This window comes from Kogia breviceps, chromosome 3, assembly GCF_026419965.1.
Source record: "Kogia breviceps isolate mKogBre1 chromosome 3, mKogBre1 haplotype 1, whole genome shotgun sequence".
Lineage (NCBI taxonomy): Eukaryota > Metazoa > Chordata > Mammalia > Artiodactyla > Physeteridae > Kogia > Kogia breviceps.
The window spans coordinates 128,710,423-128,734,634 of NC_081312.1; positions in this window are offsets into that span (position 1 = coordinate 128,710,423).

A 24,212-nucleotide genomic window follows, 5' to 3' on the forward strand; every position below is an offset into this window, starting at 1 on the left:
GAAAGGCGCCGAGTCTCCAAGTGGGGAGATTGTTAGTAAGGGGGCCTGAATGGAGAACACGAGCACCAGGAGATGAAAACTGAGGTGAGTTTCAGAAAGCTTTCCCGATCCCACGGTGTAGCATCCGCTGGGTTTCCAATGAGTGCTTTCGCTGTCGGAAGATTGCGTTGAACCTGGAGAGTTGGGACCCATGGAATGGGGAGCACGCAGGATTCCTTTCAAGGGTCTGCATTTGCTTTCCCAACCTCACCAATCGTCTCAGCCCCAAGAGTGTCCAGCCTTATGTCTTCTGCCGCTGGGGCTGTAGATGTGGTCAATCCTGGTTGCATGCCAGTCCCTGAACGCATTTTGGAAGAAGTTCTCTCTGTTTTGCCCTGCTTGTTTCTTCTTTATGTTGGAAATGTATCCTCAGAATGGGTCTGAGCTGATTTTCCCTGCTGGTTTTAGGCCGCTTTACACACACTTGATGCACTTACACAGAGATATCAAGACTTAGCTTTTAAGATGCTTAGAGGTCGGATAGATACTTGTGCGATGAACAGGGTCTGGTGAGTCCAGTTGATTGAGCAAGGAGTAGGTCGTGTCCATTCCATATTCGGTTTTCGGAAGGGTATCTGTGCTCATTTCAAACTCGAGTTTTATGCGTCACCCCACCTCAGCTTTCCCCTGAAGCAGGCATAAGTGTGTTTTCTAAAAGCGTGACTCTGTTCTGTTTGGGGATTCAGTGCATGGGGAGCGATTTTTACATTCCCTCGATAAGTGATATCATAAGTTTCTTTTTTTGTGGGACTTATTTCACTGAGGATGATCGTACCTAAATCCACTCAGGATGCTGCTACCAGCCTCATGACGTGGATTTCATGGCTGAGTGACACTCCATTGGACCTACGTAGCACCACTTGTCCACTTGTCCACTTGTCTTTGTCCACTTGTCCACTCGTCTTTGTCCACTTGGCTCTTTCCTGGGATATGAAACGTGTACCGGAGTGGAGGTTCTTGTCAAGACAGCAGCCCTCAACTTTGGGGTCCCTGTGTCTGGTTGATTTTTTGATTTTCCCAAGGTCAACGCCCATGTGTGGAAGTGCCCTATGCTCTGTGGTTCTGTGTTTTACATGGTTTGGGAAAGAGGATACACTTGTGAAGATTGGCTGTTGGCCATTGACATCCCGCCCATCAGCTTAACAAGGCTCCCTTGACTCCGTGGCCTGTCCTGCCTTTCTGGTTTTTAGACTTTTTTCGCCTGGCCCTTTTGCCCCGGGGGGGGGGGGGCGAGAGATTTCTTTGTAGTGCTGATTTGCTCTCCCAGGTTGCTTGGTTGGCCAAAAAGGGCGTATGCGTTTTTTCCTGAATATATTCAGGAAAAAACGCATACGCCCTTTTTGGCCAACCGCATCATTGTCCACGTTCTGGCGCTTTTCATGTGCTCTCGGGGCCATTCCGATGTATCCGTTGACATCCGTTTCCTGCAGTTCTGCCTTGCGTTCAGCGCCTCTTCGTAGCCTGACCTCAATATATTTTGGGGCGATAGTTATCGTTTAGAACTCTGCAGGTTTGGGAAGTGCAGTGCCCCTGAGCTCCATTTCCCAAGTCGCTTTTTTGTGAGTGGGACGCAACACGGCTGGATGGCTTCACGCCCTATTGTCGATCCGGGGTGGCAGGCTGAACCGCTGGTGAATTCTTCTTCGTGATGGGAAATGAGAGTGACATGTGCCCGACCAAACACCTCCAGCGAGTCTCTCATTGGTTCCCCCTCTTGCAGTTCATCCTGCGGACAAATTGCAGACGGTACGAAAGAGGCATGGAAAAGCGCCGAGTCTCCAAGTGGGGAGATTGTTAGTAAGGGGGCCTGAATGGAGAACACGAGCACCAGGAGATGAAAACTGAGGTGAGTTTCAGAAAGCTTTCCCGATCCCACGGTGTAGCATCCGCTGGGTTTCCAATGAGTGCTTTCGCTGTCGGAAGATTGCGTTGAACCTGGAGAGTTGGGACCCATGGAATGGGGAGCACGCAGGATTCCTTTCAAGGGTCTGCATTTGCTTTCCCAACCTCACCAATCGTCTCAGCCCCAAGAGTGTCCAGCCTTATGTCTTCTGCCGCTGGGGCTGTAGATGTGGTCAATCCTGGTTGCATGCCAGTCCCTGAACGCATTTTGGAAGAATTTCTCTCTGTTTTGCCCTGCTTGTTTCTTCTTTATGTTGGAAATGTATCCTCAGAATGGGTCTGAGCTGATTTTCCCTGCTGGTTTTAGGCCGCTTTACACACACTTGATGCACTTACACAGAGATATCAAGACTTAGCTTTTAAGATGCTTACTAGTCGGATAGATACTTGTGCGATGAACAGGGTCTGGTGAGTCCAGTTGATTGAGCAAGGAGTAGGTCGTGTCCATTCCATATTCGGTTTTCGGAAGGGTATGTGTGCTCATTTCAAACTCGAGTTTTATGCGTCACCCCACCTCACCTTTCCCCTGAAGCAGGCATAAGTGTGTTTTCTAAAAGCGTGACTCTGTTCTGTTTGGGGATTCAGTGCATGGGGAGCGATTTTTACATTCCCTCGATAAGTGATATCATAAGTTTCTTTTTTTGTGGGACTTATTTCACTGAGGATGATCGTACCTAAATCCACTCAGGATGCTGCTACCAGCCTCATGACGTGGATTTCATGGCTGAGTGACACTCCATTGGACCTACGTAGCACCACTTGTCCACTTGTGCACTTGTCTTTGTCCACTTGTCCACTCGTCTTTGTCCACTTGGCTCTTTCCTGGGATATGAAACGTGTACCGGAGTGGAGGTTCTTGTCAAGACAGCAGCCCTCAACTTTGGGGTCCCTGTGTCTGGTTGATTTTTTGATTTTCCCAAGGTCAACGCCCATGTGTGGAAGTGCCCTATGCTCTGTGGTTCTGTGTTTTACATGGTTTGGGAAAGAGGATACACTTGTGAAGATTGGCTGTTGGCCATTGACATCCCGCCCATCAGCTTAACAAGGCTCCCTTGACTCCGTGGCCTGTCCTGCCTTTCTGGTTTTTAGACTTTTTTCGCCTGGCCCTTTTGCCCCGGGGGGGGGGGGGCGAGAGATTTCTTTGTAGTGCTGATTTGCTCTCCCAGGTTGCTTGGTTGGCCAAAAAGGGCGTATGCGTTTTTTCCTGAATATATTCAGGAAAAAACGCATACGCCCTTTTTGGCCAACCGCATCATTGTCCACGTTCTGGCGCTTTTCATGTGCTCTCGGGGCCATTCCGATGTATCCGTTGACATCCGTTTCCTGCAGTTCTGCCTTGCGTTCAGCGCCTCTTCGTAGCCTGACCTCAATATATTTTGGGGCGATAGTTATCGTTTAGAACTCTGCAGGTTTGGGAAGTGCAGTGCCCCTGAGCTCCATTTCCCAAGTCGCTTTTTTGTGAGTGGGACGCAACACGGCTGGATGGCTTCACGCCCTATTGTCGATCCGGGGTGGCAGGCTAAACCGCTGGTGAATTCTTCTTCGTGATGGGAAATGAGAGTGACATGTGCCCGACCAAACACCTCCAGCGAGTCTCTCATTGGTTCCCCCTCTTGCAGTTCATCCTGCGGACAAATTGCAGACGGTACGAAAGAGGCATGGAAAGGCGCCGAGTCTCCAAGTGGGGAGATTGTTAGTAAGGGGGCCTGAATGGAGAACACGAGCACCAGGAGGTGAAAACTGAGGTGAGTTTCAGAAAGCTTTCCCGATCCCACGGTGTAGCATCCGCTGGGTTTCCAATGAGTGCTTTCGCTGTCGGAAGTTTGCGTTGAACCTGGAGAGTTGGGACCCATGGAATGGGGAGCACGCAGGATTCCTTTCAAGGGTCTGCATTTGCTTTCCCAACCTCACCAATCGTCTCAGCCCCAAGAGTGTCCAGCCTTATGTCTTCTGCCGCTGGGGCTGTAGATGTGGTCAATCCTGGTTGCATGCCAGTCCCTGAACGCATTTTGGAAGAATTTCTCTCTGTTTTGCCCTGCTTGTTTCTTCTTTATGTTGGAAATGTATCCTCAGAATGGGTCTGAGCTGATTTTCCCTGCTGGTTTTAGGCCGCTTTACACACACTTGATGCACTTACACAGAGATATCAAGACTTAGCTTTTAAGATGCTTACTAGTCGGATAGATACTTGTGCGATGAACAGGGTCTGGTGAGTCCAGTTGATTGAGCAAGGAGTAGGTCGTGTCCATTCCATATTCGGTTTTCGGAAGGGTATCTGTGCTCATTTCAAACTCGAGTTTTATGCGTCACCCCACCTCACCTTTCCCCTGAAGCAGGCATAAGTGTGTTTTCTAAAAGCGTGACTCTGTTCTGTTTGGGGATTCAGTGCATGGGGAGCGATTTTTACATTCCCTCGATAAGTGATATCATAAGTTTCTTTTTTTGTGGGACTTATTTCACTGAGGATGATCGTACCTAAATCCACTCAGGATGCTGCTACCAGCCTCATGACGTGGATTTCATGGCTGAGTGACACTCCATTGGACCTACGTAGCACCACTTGTCCACTTGTCCACTTGTCTTTGTCCACTTGTCCACTCGTCTTTGTCCACTTGGCTCTTTCCTGGGATATGAAACGTGTACCGGAGTGGAGGTTCTTGTCAAGACAGCAGCCCTCAACTTTGGGGTCCCTGTGTCTGGTTGATTTTTTCATTTTCCCAAGGTCAACGCCCATGTGTGGAAGTGCCCTATGCTCTGTGGTTCTGTGTTTTACATGGTTTGGGAAAGAGGATACACTTGTGAAGATTGGCTGTTGGCCATTGACATCCCGCCCATCAGCTTAACAAGGCTCCCTTGACTCCGTGGCCTGTCCTGCCTTTCTGGTTTTTAGACTTTTTTCGCCTGGCCCTTTTGCCCAGGGGAGGGGGGGCTAGAGATTTCTTTGTAGTGCTGATTTGCTCTCCCAGGTTGCTTGGTTGGCCAAAAAGGGCGTATGCGTTTTTTCCTGAATATATTCAGGAAAAAACGCATACGCCCTGTTTGGCCAACCGCATCATTGTCCACGTTCTGGCGCTTTTCATGTGCTATCGGGGCCATTCCGATGTAGCCGTTGACATCCGTTTCCTGCAGTTCTGCCTTGCGTTCAGCGCCTCTTCGTAGCCTGACCTCAATATATTTTGGGGCGATAGTTATCGTTTAGAACTCTGCAGGTTTGGGAAGTGCAGTGCCCCTGAGCTCCATTTCCCAAGTCGCTTTTTTGTGAGTGGGACGCAACACGGCTGGATGGCTTCACGCCCTATTGTCGATCCGGGGTGGCAGGCTGAACCGCTGGTGAATTCTTCTTCGTGATGGGAAATGAGAGTGACATGTGCCCGACCAAACACCTCCAGCGAGTCTCTCATTGGTTCCCCCTCTTGCAGTTCATCCTGCGGACAAATTGCAGACGGTACGAAAGAGGCATGGAAAGGCGCCGAGTCTCCAAGTGGGGAGATTGTTAGTAAGGGGGCCTGAATGGAGAACACGAGCACCAGGAGATGAAAACTGAGGTGAGTTTCAGAAAGCTTTCCCGATCCCACGGTGTAGCATCCGCTGGGTTTCCAATGAGTGCTTTCGCTGTCGGAAGATTGCGTTGAACCTGGAGAGTTGGGACCCATGGAATGGGGAGCACGCAGGATTCCTTTCAAGGGTCTGCATTTGCTTTCCCAACCTCACCAATCGTCTCAGCTCCAAGAGTGTCCAGCCTTATGTCTTCTGCCGCTGGGGCTGTAGATGTGGTCAATCCTGGTTGCATGCCAGTCCCTGAACGCATTTTGGAAGAAGTTCTCTCTGTTTTGCCCTGCTTGTTTCTTCTTTATGTTGGAAATGTATCCTCAGAATGGGTCTGAGCTGATTTTCCCTGCTGGTTTTAGGCCGCTTTACACACACTTGATGCACTTACACAGAGATATCAAGACTTAGCTTTTAAGATGCTTACTAGTCGGATAGATACTTGTGCGATGAACAGGGTCTGGTGAGTCCAGTTGATTGAGCAAGGAGTAGGTCGTGTCCATTCCATATTCGGTTTTCGGAAGGGTATCTGTGCTCATTTCAAACTCGAGTTTTATGCGTCACCCCACCTCAGCTTTCCCCTGAAGCAGGCATAAGTGTGTTTTCTAAAAGCGTGACTCTGTTCTGTTTGGGGATTCAGTGCATGGGGAGCGATTTTTACATTCCCTCGATAAGTGATATCATAAGTTTCTTTTTTTGTGGGACTTATTTCACTGAGGATGATCGTACCTAAATCCACTCAGGATGCTGCTACCAGCCTCATGACGTGGATTTCATGGCTGAGTGACACTCCATTGGACCTACGTAGCACCACTTGTCCACTTGTGCACTTGTCTTTGTCCACTTGTCCACTCGTCTTTGTCCACTTGGCTCTTTCCTGGGATATGAAACGTGTACCGGAGTGGAGGTTCTTGTCAAGACAGCAGCCCTCAACTTTGGGGTCCCTGTGTCTGGTTGATTTTTTCATTTTCCCAAGGTCAACGCCCATGTGTGGAAGTGCCCTATGCTCTGTGGTTCTGTGTTTTACATGGTTTGGGAAAGAGGATACACTTGTGAAGATTGGCTGTTGGCCATTGACATCCCGCCCATCAGCTTAACAAGGCTCCCTTGACTCCGTGGCCTGTCCTGCCTTTCTGGTTTTTAGACTTTTTTCGCCTGGCCCTTTTGCCCAGGGGAGGGGGGGCTAGAGATTTCTTTGTAGTGCTGATTTGCTCTCCCAGGTTGCTTGGTTCGCCAAACAGGGCGTATGCGTTTTTTCCTGAATATATTCAGGAAAAAACGCATACGCCCTTTTTGGCCAACCGCATCATTGTCCACGTTCTGGCGCTTTTCATGTGCTATCGGGGCCATTCCGATGTAGCCGTTGACATCCGTTTCCTGCAGTTCTGCCTTGCGTTCAGCGCCTCTTCGTAGCCTGACCTCAATATATTTTGGGGCGATAGTTATCGTTTAGAACTCTGCAGGTTTGGGAAGTGCAGTGCCCCTGAGCTCCATTTCCCAAGTCGCTTTTTTGTGAGTGGGACGCAACACGGCTGGATGGCTTCACGCCCTATTGTCGATCCGGGGTGGCAGGCTGAACCGCTGGTGAATTCTTCTTCGTGATGGGAAATGAGAGTGACATGTGCCCGACCAAACACCTCCAGCGAGTCTCTCATTGGTTCCCCCTCTTGCAGTTCATCCTGCGGACAAATTGCAGACGGTACGAAAGAGGCATGGAAAGGCGCCGAGTCTCCAAGTGGGGAGATTGTTAGTAAGGGGGCCTGAATGGAGAACACGAGCACCAGGAGATGAAAACTGAGGTGAGTTTCAGAAAGCTTTCCCGATCCCACGGTGTAGCATCCGCTGGGTTTCCAATGAGTGCTTTCGCTGTCGGAAGATTGCGTTGAACCTGGAGAGTTGGGACCCATGGAATGGGGAGCACGCAGGATTCCTTTCAAGGGTCTGCATTTGCTTTCCCAACCTCACCAATCGTCTCAGCCCCAAGAGTGTCCAGCCTTATGTCTTCTGCCGCTGGGGCTGTAGATGTGGTCAATCCTGGTTGCATGCCAGTCCCTGAACGCATTTTGGAAGAAGTTCTCTCTGTTTTGCCCTGCTTGTTTCTTCTTTATGTTGGAAATGTATCCTCAGAATGGGTCTGAGCTGATTTTCCCTGCTGGTTTTAGGCCGCTTTACACACACTTGATGCACTTACACAGAGATATCAAGACTTAGCTTTTAAGATGCTTACTGGTCGGATAGATACTTGTGCGATGAACAGGGTCTGGTGAGTCCAGTTGATTGAGCAAGGAGTAGGTCGTGTCCATTCCATATTCGGTTTTCGGAAGGGTATCTGTGCTCATTTCAAACTCGAGTTTTATGCGTCACCCCACCTCACCTTTCCCCTGAAGCAGGCATAAGTGTGTTTTCTAAAAGCGTGACTCTGTTCTGTTTGGGGATTCAGTGCATGGGGAGCGATTTTTACATTCCCTCGATAAGTGATATCATAAGTTTCTTTTTTTGTGGGACTTATTTCACTGAGGATGATCGTACCTAAATCCACTCAGGATGCTGCTACCAGCCTCATGACGTGGATTTCATGGCTGAGTGACACTCCATTGGACCTACGTAGCACCACTTGTCCACTTGTCCACTTGTCTTTGTCCACTTGTCCACTCGTCTTTGTCCACTTGGCTCTTTCCTGGGATATGAAACGTGTACCGGAGTGGAGGTTCTTGTCAAGACAGCAGCCCTCAACTTTGGGGTCCCTGTGTCTGGTTGATTTTTTGATTTTCCCAAGGTCAACGCCCATGTGTGGAAGTGCCCTATGCGCTGTGGTTCTGTGTTTTACATGGTTTGGGAAAGAGGATACACTTGTGAAGATTGGCTGTTGGCCATTGACATCCCGCTCATCAGCTTAACAAGGCTCCCTTGACTCCGTGGCCTGTCCTGCCTTTCTGGTTTTTAGACTTTTTTCGCCTGGCCCTTTTGCCCCGGGGGGGGGGGGCGAGAGATTTCTTTGTAGTGCTGATTTGCTCTCCCAGGTTGCTTGGTTGGCCAAAAAGGGCGTATGCGTTTTTTCCTGAATATATTCAGGAAAAAACGCATACGCCCTTTTTGGCCAACCGCATCATTGTCCACGTTCTGGCGCTTTTCATGTGCTATCGGGGCCATTCCGATGTACCCGTTGACATCCGTTTCCTGCAGTTCTGCCTTGCGTTCAGCGCCTCTTCGTAGCCTGACCTCAATATATTTTGGGGCGATAGTTATCGTTTAGAACTCTGCAGGTTTGGGAAGTGCAGTGCCCCTGAGCTCCATTTCCCAAGTCGCTTTTTTGTGAGTGGGACGCAACACGGCTGGATGGCTTCACGCCCTATTGTCGATCCGGGGTGGCAGGCTGAACCGCTGGTGAATTCTTCTTCGTGATGGGAAATGAGAGTGACATGTGCCCGACCAAACACCTCCAGCGAGTCTCTCATTGGTTCCCCCTCTTGCAGTTCATCCTGCGGACAAATTGCAGACGGTACGAAAGAGGCATGGAAAGGCGCCGAGTCTCCAAGTGGGGAGATTGTTAGTAAGGGGGCCTGAATGGAGAACACGAGCACCAGGAGATGAAAACTGAGGTGAGTTTCAGAAAGCTTTCCCGATCCCACGGTGTAGCATCCGCTGGGTTTCCAATGAGTGCTTTCGCTGTCAGAAGATTGCGTTGAACCTGGAGAGTTGGGACCCATGGAATGGGGAGCACGCAGGATTCCTTTCAAGGGTCTGCATTTGCTTTCCCAACCTCACCAATCGTCTCAGCCCCAAGAGTGTCCAGCCTTATGTCTTCTGCCGCTGGGGCTGTAGATGTGGTCAATCCTGGTTGCATGCCAGTCCCTGAACGCATTTTGGAAGAAGTTCTCTCTGTTTTGCCCTGCTTGTTTCTTCTTTATGTTGGAAATGTATCCTCAGAATGGGTCTGAGCTGATTTTCCCTGCTGGTTTTAGGCCGCTTTACACACACTTGATGCACTTACACAGAGATATCAAGACTTAGCTTTTAAGATGCTTACTAGTCGGATAGATACTTGTGCGATGAACAGGGTCTGGTGAGTCCAGTTGATTGAGCAAGGAGTAGGTCGTGTCCATTCCATATTCGGTTTTCGGAAGGGTATCTGTGCTCATTTCAAACTCGAGTTTTATGCGTCACCCCACCTCACCTTTCCCCTGAAGCAGGCATAAGTGTGTTTTCTAAAAGCGTGACTCTGTTCTGTTTGGGGATTCAGTGCATGGGGAGCGATTTTTACATTCCCTCGATAAGTGATATCATAAGTTTCTTTTTTTGTGGGACTTATTTCACTGAGGATGATCGTACCTAAATCCACTCAGGATGCTGCTACCAGCCTCATGACGTGGATTTCATGGCTGAGTGACACTCCATTGGACCTACGTAGCACCACTTGTCCACTTGTCCACTTGTCTTTGTCCACTTGTCCACTCGTCTTTGTCCACTTGGCTCTTTCCTGGGATATGAAACGTGTACCGGAGTGGAGGTTCTTGTCAAGACAGCAGCCCTCAACTTTGGGGTCCCTGTGTCTGGTTGATTCTTTGATTTTCCCAAGGTCAACGCCCATGTGTGGAAGTGCCCTATGCTCTGTGGTTCTGTGTTTTACATGGTTTGGGAAAGAGGATACACTTGTGAAGATTGGCTGTTGGCCATTGACATCCCGCCCATCAGCTTAACAAGGCTCCCTTGACTCCGTGGCCTGTCCTGCCTTTCTGGTTTTTAGACTTTTTTCGCCTGGCCCTTTTGCCCCGGGGGGGGGGGGGGCTAGAGATTTCTTTGTAGTGCTGATTTGCTCTCCCAGGTTGCTTGGTTGGCCAAAAAGGGCGTATGCGTTTTTTCCTGAATATATTCAGGAAAAAACGCATACGCCCTTTTTGGCCAACCGCATCATTGTCCACGTTCTGGCGCTTTTCATGTGCTATCGGGGCCATTCCGATGTACCCGTTGACATCCGTTTCCTGCAGTTCTGCCTTGCGTTCAGCGCCTCTTCGTAGCCTGACCTCAATATATTTTGGGGCGATAGTTATCGTTTAGAACTCTGCAGGTTTGGGAAGTGCAGTGCCCCTGAGCTCCATTTCCCAAGTCGCTTTTTTGTGAGTGGGACGCAACACGGCTGGATGGCTTCACGCCCTATTGTCGATCCGGGGTGGCAGGCTGAACCGCTGGTGAATTCTTCTTCGTGATGGGAAATGAGAGTGACATGTGCCCGACCAAACACCTCCAGCGAGTCTCTCATTGGTTCCCCCTCTTGCAGTTCATCCTGCGGACAAATTGCAGACGGTACGAAAGAGGCATGGAAAGGCGCCGAGTCTCCAAGTGGGGAGATTGTTAGTAAGGGGGCCTGAATGGAGAACACGAGCACCAGGAGATGAAAACTGAGGTGAGTTTCAGAAAGCTTTCCCGATCCCACGGTGTAGCATCCGCTGGGTTTCCAATGAGTGCTTTCGCTGTCGGAAGATTGCGTTGAACCTGGAGAGTTGGGACCCATGGAATGGGGAGCACGCAGGATTCCTTTCAAGGGTCTGCATTTGCTTTCCCAACCTCACCAATCGTCTCAGCCCCAAGAGTGTCCAGCCTTATGTCTTCTGCCGCTGGGGCTGTAGATGTGGTCAATCCTGGTTGCATGCCAGTCCCTGAACGCATTTTGGAAGAAGTTCTCTCTGTTTTGCCCTGCTTGTTTCTTCTTTATGTTGGAAATGTATCCTCAGAATGGGTCTGAGCTGATTTTCCCTGCTGGTTTTAGGCCGCTTTACACACACTTGATGCACTTACACAGAGATATCAAGACTTAGCTTTTAAGATGCTTACTAGTCGGATAGATACTTGTGCGATGAACAGGGTCTGGTGAGTCCAGTTGATTGAGCAAGGAGTAGGTCGTGTCCATTCCATATTCGGTTTTCGGAAGGGTATGTGTGCTCATTTCAAACTCGAGTTTTATGCGTCACCCCACCTCACCTTTCCCCTGAAGCAGGCATAAGTGTGTTTTCTAAAAGCGTGACTCTGTTCTGTTTGGGGATTCAGTGCATGGGGAGCGATTTTTACATTCCCTCGATAAGTGATATCATAAGTTTCTTTTTTTGTGGGACTTATTTCACTGAGGATGATCGTACCTAAATCCACTCAGGATGCTGCTACCAGCCTCATGACGTGGATTTCATGGCTGAGTGACACTCCATTGGACCTACGTAGCACCACTTGTCCACTTGTCCACTTGTCTTTGTCCACTTGTCCACTCGTCTTTGTCCACTTGGCTCTTTCCTGGGATATGAAACGTGTACCGGAGTGGAGGTTCTTGTCAAGACAGCAGCCCTCAACTTTGGGGTCCCTGTGTCTGGTTGATTTTTTGATTTTCCCAAGGTCAACCCCCATGTGTGGAAGTGCCCTATGCTCTGTGGTTCTGTGTTTTACATGGTTTGGGAAAGAGGATACACTTGTGAAGATTGGCTGTTGGCCATTGACATCCCGCCCATCAGCTTAACAAGGCTCCCTTGACTCCGTGGGCTGTCCTGCCTTTCTGGTTTTTAGACTTTTTTCGCCTGGCCCTTTTGCCCCGGGGGGGGGGGGCGAGAGATTTCTTTGTAGTGCTGATTTGCTCTCCCAGGTTGCTTGGTTGGCCAAAAAGGGCGTATGCGTTTTTTCCTGAATATATTCAGGAAAAAACGCATACGCCCTTTTTGGCCAACCGCATCATTGTCCACGTTCTGGCGCTTTTCATGTGCTATCGGGGCCATTCCGATGTACCCGTTGACATCCGTTTCCTGCAGTTCTGCCTTGCGTTCAGCGCCTCTTCGTAGCCTGACCTCAATATATTTTGGGGCGATAGTTATCGTTTAGAACTCTGCAGGTTTGGGAAGTGCAGTGCCCCTGAGCTCCATTTCCCAAGTCGCTTTTTTGTGAGTGGGACGCAACACGGCTGGATGGCTTCACGCCCTATTGTCGATCCGGGGTGGCAGGCTGAACCGCTGGTGAATTCTTCTTCGTGATGGGAAATGAGAGTGACATGTGCCCGACCAAACACCTCCAGCGAGTCTCTCATTGGTTCCCCCTCTTGCAGTTCATCCTGCGGACAAATTGCAGACGGTACGAAAGAGGCATGGAAAGGCGCCGAGTCTCCAAGTGGGGAGATTGTTAGTAAGGGGGCCTGAATGGAGAACACGAGCACCAGGAGATGAAAACTGAGGTGAGTTTCAGAAAGCTTTCCCGATCCCACGGTGTAGCATCCGCTGGGTTTCCAATGAGTGCTTTCGCTGTCGGAAGATTGCGTTGAACCTGGAGAGTTGGGACCCATGGAATGGGGAGCACGCAGGATTCCTTTCAAGGGTCTGCATTTGCTTTCCCAACCTCACCAATCGTCTCAGCCCCAAGAGTGTCCAGCCTTATGTCTTCTCCCGCTGGGGTTGTAGATGTGGTCAATCCTGGTTGCATGCCAGTCCCTGAACGCATTTTGGAAGAATTTCTCTCTGTTTTGCCCTGCTTGTTTCTTCTTTATGTTGGAAATGTATCCTCAGAATGGGTCTGAGCTGATTTTCCCTGCTGGTTTTAGGCCGCTTTACACACACTTGATGCACTTACACAGAGATATCAAGACTTAGCTTTTAAGATGCTTACTAGTCGGATAGATACTTGTGCGATGAACAGGGTCTGGTGAGTCCAGTTGATTGAGCAAGGAGTAGGTCGTGTCCATTCCATATTCGGTTTTCGGAAGGGTATGTGTGCTCATTTCAAACTCGAGTTTTATGCGTCACCCCACCTCACCTTTCCCCTGAAGCAGGCATAAGTGTGTTTTCTAAAAGCGTGACTCTGTTCTGTTTGGGGATTCAGTGCATGGGGAGCGATTTTTACATTCCCTCGATAAGTGATATCATAAGTTTCTTTTTTTGTGGGACTTATTTCACTGAGGATGATCGTACCTAAATCCACTCAGGATGCTGCTACCAGCCTCATGACGTGGATTTCATGGCTGAGTGACACTCCATTGGACCTACGTAGCACCACTTGTCCACTTGTGCACTTGTCTTTGTCCACTTGTCCACTCGTCTTTGTCCACTTGGCTCTTTCCTGGGATATGAAACGTGTACCGGAGTGGAGGTTCTTGTCAAGACAGCAGCCCTCAACTTTGGGGTCCCTGTGTCTGGTTGATTCTTTGATTTTCCCAAGGTCAACGCCCATGTGTGGAAGTGCCCTATGCTCTGTGGTTCTGTGTTTTACATGGTTTGGGAAAGAGGATACACTTGTGAAGATTGGCTGTTGGCCATTGACATCCCGCCCATCAGCTTAACAAGGCTCCCTTGACTCCGTGGGCTGTCCTGCCTTTCTGGTTTTTAGACTTTTTTCGCCTGGCCCTTTTGCCCCGGGGGGGGGGGGCTAGAGATTTCTTTGTAGTGCTGATTTGCTCTCCCAGGTTGCTTGGTTGGCCAAAAAGGGCGTATGCATTTTTTCCTGAATATATTCAGGAAAAAACGCATACGCCCTTTTTGGCCAACCGCATCATTGTCCACGTTCTGGCGCTTTTCATGTGCTCTCGGGGCCATTCCGATGTACCCGTTGACATCCGTTTCCTGCAGTTCTGCCTTGCGTTCAGCGCCTCTTCGTAGCCTGACCTCAATATATTTTGGGGCGATAGTTATCGTTTAGAACTCTGCAGGTTTGGGAAGTGCAGTGCCCCTGAGCTCCATTTCCCAAGTCGCTTTTTTGTGAGTGGGACGCAACACGGCTGGATGGCTTCACGCCCTATTGTCGATCCGGGGTGGCAGGCTGAACCGCTGGTGAATTCTTCTTCGTGATGGGAAATGAGAGTGACATGTGCCCGACCAAACACCTCCAGCGAGTCTCTCATTGGTTCCCCCTCTTGCAGTTCATCCTGCGGACAAATTGCAGACGGTACGAAAGAGGCATGGAAAGGCGCCGAGTCTCCAAGTGGGGAGATTGTTAGTAAGGGGGCCTGAATGGAGAACACGAGCACCAGGAGATGAAAACTGAGGTGAGTTTCAGAAAGCTTTCCCGATCCCACGGTGTAGCATCCGCTGGGTTTCCAATGAGTGCTTTCGCTGTCGGAAGATTGCGTTGAACCTGGAGAGTTGGGACCCATGGAATGGGGAGCACGCAGGATTCCTTTCAAGGGTCTGCATTTGCTTTCCCAACCTCACCCATCGTCTCAGCCCCAAGAGTGTCCAGCCTTATGTCTTCTGCCGCTGGGGCTGTAGATGTGGTCAATCCTGGTTGCATGCCAGTCCCTGAACGCATTTTGGAAGAAGTTCTCTCTGTTTTGCCCTGCTTGTTTCTTCTTTATGTTGGAAATGTATCCTCAGAATGGGTCTGAGCTGATTTTCCCTGCTGGTTTTAGGCCGCTTTACACACACTTGATGCACTTACACAGAGATATCAAGACTTAGCTTTTAAGATGCTTACTAGTCGGATAGATACTTGTGCGATGAACAGGGTCTGGTGAGTCCAGTTGATTGAGCAAGGAGTAGGTCGTGTCCATTCCATATTCGGTTTTCGGAAGGGTATCTGTGCTCATTTCAAACTCGAGTTTTATGCGTCACCCCACCTCACCTTTCCCCTGAAGCAGGCATAAGTGTGTTTTCTAAAAGCGTGACTCTGTTCTGTTTGGGGATTCAGTGCATGGGGAGCGATTTTTACATTCCCTCGATAAGTGATATCATAAGTTTCTTTTTTTGTGGGACTTATTTCACTGAGGATGATCGTACCTAAATCCACTCAGGATGCTGCTACCAGCCTCATGACGTGGATTTCATGGCTGAGTGACACTCCATTGGACCTACGTAGCACCACTTGTCCACTTGTCCACTTGTCTTTGTCCACTTGTCCACTCGTCTTTGTCCACTTGGCTCTTTCCTGGGATATGAAACGTGTACCGGAGTGGAAGTTCTTGTCAAGACAGCAGCCCTCAACTTTGGGGTCCCTGTGTCTGGTTGATTTTTTGATTTTCCCAAGGTCAACCCCCATGTGTGGAAGTGCCCTATGCTCTGTGGTTCTGTGTTTTACATGGTTTGGGAAAGAGGATACACTTGTGAAGATTGGCTGTTGGCCATTGACATCCCGCCCATCAGCTTAACAAGGCTCCCTTGACTCCTTGGGCTGTCCTGCCTTTCTGGTTTTTAGACTTTTTTCGCCTGGCCCTTTTGCCCCGGGGGGGGGCGAGAGATTTCTTTGTAGTGCTGATTTGCTCTCCCAGGTTGCTTGGTTGGCCAAAAAGGGCGTATGCGTTTTTTCCTGAATATATTCAGGAAAAAACGCATACGCCCTTTTTGGCCAACCGCATCATTGTCCACGTTCTGGCGCTTTTCATGTGCTATCGGGGCCATTCCGATGTAGCCGTTGACATCCGTTTCCTGCAGTTCTGCCTTGCGTTCAGCGCCTCTTCGTAGCCTGACCTCAATATATTTTGGGGCGATAGTTATCGTTTAGAACTCTGCAGGTTTGGGAAGTGCAGTGGCCCTGAGCTCCATTTCCCAAGTCGCTTTTTTGTGAGTGGGACGCAACACGGCTGGATGGCTTCACGCCCTATTGTCGATCCGGGGTGGCAGGCTGAACCGCTGGTGAATTCTTCTTCGTGATGGGAAATGAGAGTGACATGTGCCCGACCAAACACCTCCAGCGAGTCTCTCATTGGTTCCCCCTCTTGCAGTTCATCCTGCGGACAAATTGCAGACGGTACGAAAGAGGCATGGAAAGGCGCCGAGTCTCCAAGTGGGGAGATTGTTAGTAAGGGGGCCTGAATGGAGAACACGAGCACCAGGAGATGAAAACTGAGGTGAGTTTCAGAAAGCTTTCCCGATCCCACGGTGTAGCATCCGCTGGGTTTCCAATGAGTGCTTTCGCTGTCGGAAGATTGCGTTGAACCTGGAGAGTTGGGACCCATGGAATGGGGAGCACGCAGGATTCCTTTCAAGGGTCTGCATTTGCTTTCCCAACCTCACCAATCGTCTCAGCCCCAAGAGTGTCCAGCCTTATGACTTCTGCCGCTGGGGATGTAGATGTGGTCAATCCTGGTTGCATGCCAGTCCCTGAACGCATTTTGGAAGAAGTTCTCTCTGTTTTGCCCTGCTTGTTTCTTCTTTATGTTGGAAATGTATCCTCAGAATGGGTCTGAGCTGATTTTCCCTGCTGGTTTTAGGCCGCTTTACACACACTTGATGCACTTACACAGAGATATCAAGACTTAGCTTTTAAGATGCTTACTAGTCGGATAGATACTTGTGCGATGAACAGGGTCTGGTGAGTCCAGTTGATTGAGCAAGGAGTAGGTCGTGTCCATTCCATATTCGGTTTTCGGAAGGGTATGTGTGCTCATTTCAAACTCGAGTTTTATGCGTCACCCCACCTCACCTTTCCCCTGAAGCAGGCATAAGTGTGTTTTCTAAAAGCGTGACTCTGTTCTGTTTGGGGATTCAGTGCATGGGGAGCGATTTTTACATTCCCTCGATAAGTGATATCATAAGTTTCTTTTTTTGTGGGACTTATTTCACTGAGGATGATCGTACCTAAATCCACTCAGGATGCTGCTACCAGCCTCATGACGTGGATTTCATGGCTGAGTGACACTCCATTGGACCTACGTAGCACCACTTGTCCACTTGTCCACTTGTCTTTGTCCACTTGTCCACTCGTCTTTGTCCACTTGGCTCTTTCCTGGGATATGAAACGTGTACCGGAGTGGAGGTTCTTGTCAAGACAGCAGCCCTCAACTTTGGGGTCCCTGTGTCTGGTTGATTTTTTGATTTTCCCAAGGTCAACCCCCATGTGTGGAAGTGCCCTATGCTCTGTGGTTCTGTGTTTTACATGGTTTGGGAAAGAGGATACACTTGTGAAGATTGGCTGTTGGCCATTGACATCCCGCCCATCAGCTTAACAAGGCTCCCTTGACTCCGTGGGCTGTCCTGCCTTTCTGGTTTTTAGACTTTTTTCGCCTGGCCCTTTTGCCCCGGGGGGGGGGGGCGAGAGATTTCTTTGTAGTGCTGATTTGCTCTCCCAGGTTGCTTGGTTGGCCAAAAAGGGCGTATGCGTTTTTTCCTGAATATATTCAGGAAAAAACGCATACGCCCTTTTTGGCCAACCGCATCATTGTCCACGTTCTGGCGCTTTTCATGTGCTATCGGGGCCATTCCGATGTACCCGTTGACATCCGTTTCCTGCAGTTCTGCCTTGCGTTCAGCGCCTCTTCGTAGCCTGACCTCAATATATTTTGGGGCGATAGTTATCGTTTAGAACTCTGCAGGTTTGGGAAGTGCAGTGCCCCTGAGCTCCATTTCCCAAGTCGCTTTTTTGTGAGTGGGACGCAACACGGCTGGATGGCTTCACGCCCTATTGTCGATCCGGGGTGGCAGGCTGAACCGCTGGTGAATTCTTCTTCGTGATGGGAAATGAGAGTGACATGTGCCCGACCAAACACCTCCAGCGAGTCTCTCATTGGTTCCCCCTCTTGCAGTTCATCCTGCGGACAAATTGCAGACGGTACGAAAGAGGCATGGAAAGGCGCCGAGTCTCCAAGTGGGGAGATTGTTAGTAAGGGGGCCTGAATGGAGAACACGAGCACCAGGAGATGAAAACTGAGGTGAGTTTCAGAAAGCTTTCCCGATCCCACGGTGTAGCATCCGCTGGGTTTCCAATGAGTGCTTTCGCTGTCGGAAGATTGCGTTGAACCTGGAGAGTTGGGACCCATGGAATGGGGAGCACGCAGGATTCCTTTCAAGGGTCTGCATTTGCTTTCCCAACCTCACCAATCGTCTCAGCCCCAAGAGTGTCCAGCCTTATGTCTTCTCCCGCTGGGGTTGTAGATGTGGTCAATCCTGGTTGCATGCCAGTCCCTGAACGCATTTTGGAAGAATTTCTCTCTGTTTTGCCCTGCTTGTTTCTTCTTTATGTTGGAAATGTATCCTCAGAATGGGTCTGAGCTGATTTTCCCTGCTGGTTTTAGGCCGCTTTACACACACTTGATGCACTTACACAGAGATATCAAGACTTAGCTTTTAAGATGCTTACTAGTCGGATAGATACTTGTGCGATGAACAGGGTCTGGTGAGTCCAGTTGATTGAGCAAGGAGTAGGTCGTGTCCATTCCATATTCGGTTTTCGGAAGGGTATGTGTGCTCATTTCAAACTCGAGTTTTATGCGTCACCCCACCTCACCTTTCCCCTGAAGCAGGCATAAGTGTGTTTTCTAAAAGCGTGACTCTGTTCTGTTTGGGGATTCAGTGCATGGGGAGCGATTTTTACATTCCCTCGATAAGTGATATCATAAGTTTCTTTTTTTGTGGGACTTATTTCACTGAGGATGATCGTACCTAAATCCACTCAGGATGCTGCTACCAGCCTCATGACGTGGATTTCATGGCTGAGTGACACTCCATTGGACCTACGTAGCACCACTTGTCCACTTGTGCACTTGTCTTTGTCCACTTGTCCACTCGTCTTTGTCCACTTGGCTCTTTCCTGGGATATGAAACGTGTACCGGAGTGGAGGTTCTTGTCAAGACAGCAGCCCTCAACTTTGGGGTCCCTGTGTCTGGTTGATTCTTTGATTTTCCCAAGGTCAACGCCCATGTGTGGAAGTGCCCTATGCTCTGTGGTTCTGTGTTTTACATGGTTTGGGAAAGAGGATACACTTGTGAAGATTGGCTGTTGGCCATTGACATCCCGCCCATCAGCTTAACAAGGCTCCCTTGACTCCGTGGGCTGTCCTGCCTTTCTGGTTTTTAGACTTTTTTCGCCTGGCCCTTTTGCCCCGGGGGGGGGGGGCTAGAGATTTCTTTGTAGTGCTGATTTGCTCTCCCAGGTTGCTTGGTTGGCCAAAAAGGGCGTATGCATTTTTTCCTGAATATATTCAGGAAAAAACGCATACGCCCTTTTTGGCCAACCGCATCATTGTCCACGTTCTGGCGCTTTTCATGTGCTCTCGGGGCCATTCCGATGTACCCGTTGACATCCGTTTCCTGCAGTTCTGCCTTGCGTTCAGCGCCTCTTCGTAGCCTGACCTCAATATATTTTGGGGCGATAGTTATCGTTTAGAACTCTGCAGGTTTGGGAAGTGCAGTGCCCCTGAGCTCCATTTCCCAAGTCGCTTTTTTGTGAGTGGGACGCAACACGGCTGGATGGCTTCACGCCCTATTGTCGATCCGGGGTGGCAGGCTGAACCGCTGGTGAATTCTTCTTCGTGATGGGAAATGAGAGTGACATGTGCCCGACCAAACACCTCCAGCGAGTCTCTCATTGGTTCCCCCTCTTGCAGTTCATCCTGCGGACAAATTGCAGACGGTACGAAAGAGGCATGGAAAGGCGCCGAGTCTCCAAGTGGGGAGATTGTTAGTAAGGGGGCCTGAATGGAGAACACGAGCACCAGGAGATGAAAACTGAGGTGAGTTTCAGAAAGCTTTCCCGATCCCACGGTGTAGCATCCGCTGGGTTTCCAATGAGTGCTTTCGCTGTCGGAAGATTGCGTTGAACCTGGAGAGTTGGGACCCATGGAATGGGGAGCACGCAGGATTCCTTTCAAGGGTCTGCATTTGCTTTCCCAACCTCACCCATCGTCTCAGCCCCAAGAGTGTCCAGCCTTATGTCTTCTGCCGCTGGGGCTGTAGATGTGGTCAATCCTGGTTGCATGCCAGTCCCTGAACGCATTTTGGAAGAAGTTCTCTCTGTTTTGCCCTGCTTGTTTCTTCTTTATGTTGGAAATGTATCCTCAGAATGGGTCTGAGCTGATTTTCCCTGCTGGTTTTAGGCCGCTTTACACACACTTGATGCACTTACACAGAGATATCAAGACTTAGCTTTTAAGATGCTTACTAGTCGGATAGATACTTGTGCGATGAACAGGGTCTGGTGAGTCCAGTTGATTGAGCAAGGAGTAGGTCGTGTCCATTCCATATTCGGTTTTCGGAAGGGTATCTGTGCTCATTTCAAACTCGAGTTTTATGCGTCACCCCACCTCACCTTTCCCCTGAAGCAGGCATAAGTGTGTTTTCTAAAAGCGTGACTCTGTTCTGTTTGGGGATTCAGTGCATGGGGAGCGATTTTTACATTCCCTCGATAAGTGATATCATAAGTTTCTTTTTTTGTGGGACTTATTTCACTGAGGATGATCGTACCTAAATCCACTCAGGATGCTGCTACCAGCCTCATGACGTGGATTTCATGGCTGAGTGACACTCCATTGGACCTACGTAGCACCACTTGTCCACTTGTCCACTTGTCTTTGTCCACTTGTCCACTCGTCTTTGTCCACTTGGCTCTTTCCTGGGATATGAAACGTGTACCGGAGTGGAAGTTCTTGTCAAGACAGCAGCCCTCAACTTTGGGGTCCCTGTGTCTGGTTGATTTTTTGATTTTCCCAAGGTCAACCCCCATGTGTGGAAGTGCCCTATGCTCTGTGGTTCTGTGTTTTACATGGTTTGGGAAAGAGGATACACTTGTGAAGATTGGCTGTTGGCCATTGACATCCCGCCCATCAGCTTAACAAGGCTCCCTTGACTCCTTGGGCTGTCCTGCCTTTCTGGTTTTTAGACTTTTTTCGCCTGGCCCTTTTGCCCCGGGGGGGGGCGAGAGATTTCTTTGTAGTGCTGATTTGCTCTCCCAGGTTGCTTGGTTGGCCAAAAAGGGCGTATGCGTTTTTTCCTGAATATATTCAGGAAAAAACGCATACGCCCTTTTTGGCCAACAGCATCATTGTCCACGTTCTGGCGCTTTTCATGTGCTATCGGGGCCATTCCGATGTAGCCGTTGACATCCGTTTCCTGCAGTTCTGCCTTGCGTTCAGCGCCTCTTCGTAGCCTGACCTCAATATATTTTGGGGCGATAGTTATCGTTTAGAACTCTGCAGGTTTGGGAAGTGCAGTGGCCCTGAGCTCCATTTCCCAAGTCGCTTTTTTGTGAGTGGGACGCAACACGGCTGGATGGCTTCACGCCCTATTGTCGATCCGGGGTGGCAGGCTGAACCGCTGGTGAATTCTTCTTCGCGATGGGAAATGAGAGTGACATGTGCCCGACCAAACACCTCCAGCGAGTCTCTCATTGGTTCCCCCTCTTGCAGTTCATCCTGCGGACAAATTGCAGACGGTACGAAAGAGGCATGGAAAGGCGCCGAGTCTCCAAGTGGGGAGATTGTTAGTAAGGGGGCCTGAATGGAGAACACGAGCACCAGGAGATGAAAACTGAGGTGAGTTTCAGAAAGCTTTCCCGATCCCACGGTGTAGCATCCGCTGGGTTTCCAATGAGTGCTTTCGCTGTCGGAAGATTGCGTTGAACCTGGAGAGTTGGGACCCATGGAATGGGGAGCACGCAGGATTCCTTTCAAGGGTCTGCATTTGCTTTCCCAACCTCACCAATCGTCTCAGCCCCAAGAGTGTCCAGCCTTATGACTTCTGCCGCTGGGGATGTAGATGTGGTCAATCCTGGTTGCATGCCAGTCCCTGAACGCATTTTGGAAGAAGTTCTCTCTGTTTTGCCCTGCTTGTTTCTTCTTTATGTTGGAAATGTATCCTCCGAATGGGTCTGAGCTGATTTTCCCTGCTGGTTTTAGGCCGCTTTACACACACTTGATGCACTTACACAGAGATATCAAGACTTAGCTTTTAAGATGCTTACTAGTCGGATAGATACTTGTGCGATGAACAGGGTCTGGTGAGTCCAGTTGATTGAGCAAGGAGTAGGTCGTGTCCATTCCATATTCGGTTTTCGGAAGGGTATCTGTGCTCATTTCAAACTCGAGTTTTATGCGTCACCCCACCTCACCTTTCCCCTGAAGCAGGCATAAGTGTGTTTTCTAAAAGCGTGACTCTGTTCTGTTTGGGGATTCAGTGCATGGGGAGCGATTTTTACATTCCCTCGATAAGTGATATCATAAGTTTCTTTTTTTGTGGGACTTATTTCACTGAGGATGATCGTACCTAAATCCACTCAGGATGCTGCTACCAGCCTCATGACGTGGATTTCATGGCTGAGTGACACTCCATTGGACCTACGTAGCACCACTTGTCCACTTGTCCACTTGTCTTTGTCCACTTGTCCACTCGTCTTTGTCCACTTGGCTCTTTCCTGGGATATGAAACGTGTACCGGAGTGGAGGTTCTTGTCAAGACAGCAGCCCTCAACTTTGGGGTCCCTGTGTCTGGTTGATTCTTTGATTTTCCCAAGGTCAACGCCCATGTGTGGAAGTGCCCTATGCTCTGTGGTTCTGTGTTTTACATGGTTTGGGAAAGAGGATACACTTGTGAAGATTGGCTGTTGGCCATTGACATCCCGCCCATCAGCTTAACAAGGCTCCCTTGACTCCGTGGCCTGTCCTGCCTTTCTGGTTTTTAGACTTTTTTCGCCTGGCCCTTTTGCCCCGGGGGGGGCGAGAGATTTCTTTGTAGTGCTGATTTGCTCTCCCAGGTTGCTTGGTTGGCCAAAAAGGGCGTATGCGTTTTTTCCTGAATATATTCAGGAAAAAACGCATACGCCCTTTTTGGCCAACCGCATCATTGTCCACGTTCTGGCGCTTTTCATGTGCTATCGGGGCCATTCCGATGTACCCGTTGACATCCGTTTCCTGCAGTTCTGCCTTGCGTTCAGCGCCTCTTCGTAGCCTGACCTCAATATATTTTGGGGCGATAGTTATCGTTTAGAACTCTGCAGGTTTGGGAAGTGCAGTGCCCCTGAGCTCCATTTCCCAAGTCGCTTTTTTGTGAGTGGGACGCAACACGGCTGGATGGCTTCACGCCCTATTGTCGATCCGGGGTGGCAGGCTGAACCGCTGGTGAATTCTTCTTCGTGATGGGAAATGAGAGTGACATGTGCCCGACCAAACACCTCCAGCGAGTCTCTCATTGGTTCCCCCTCTTGCAGTTCATCCTGCGGACAAATTGCAGACGGTACGAAAGAGGCATGGAAAGGCGCCGAGTCTCCAAGTGGGGAGATTGTTAGTACGGGGGCCTGAATGGAGAACACGAGCACCAGGAGATGAAAACTGAGGTGAGTTTCAGAAAGCTTTCCCGATCCCACGGTGTAGCATCCGCTGGGTTTCCAATGAGTGCTTTCGCTGTCGGAAGATTGCGTTGAACCTGGAGAGTTGGGACCCATGGAATGGGGAGCACGCAGGATTCCTTTCAAGGGTCTGCATTTGCTTTCCCAACCTCACCAATCGTCTCAGCCCCAAGAGTGTCCAGCCTTATGTCTTCTGCCGCTGGGGCTGTAGATGTGGTCAATCCTGGTTGCATGCCAGTCCCTGAACGCATTTTGGAAGAAGTTCTCTCTGTTTTGCCCTGCTTGTTTCTTCTTTATGTTGGAAATGTATCCTCAGAATGGGTCTGAGCTGATTTTCCCTGCTGGTTTTAGGCCGCTTTACACACACTTGATGCACTTACACAGAGATATCAAGACTTAGCTTTTAAGATGCTTACTAGTCGGATAGATACTTGTGCGATGAACAGGGTCTGGTGAGCCCAGTTGATTGAGCAAGGAGTAGGTCGTGTCCATTCCATATTCGGTTTTCGGAAGGGTATCTGTGCTCATTTCAAACTCGAGTTTTATGCGTCACCCCACCTCACCTTTCCCCTGAAGCAGGCATAAGTGTGTTTTCTAAAAGCGTGACTCTGTTCTGTTTGGGGATTCAGTGCATGGGGAGCGATTTTTACATTCCCTCGATAAGTGATATCATAAGTTTCTTTTTTTGTGGGACTTATTTCACTGAGGATGATCGTACCTAA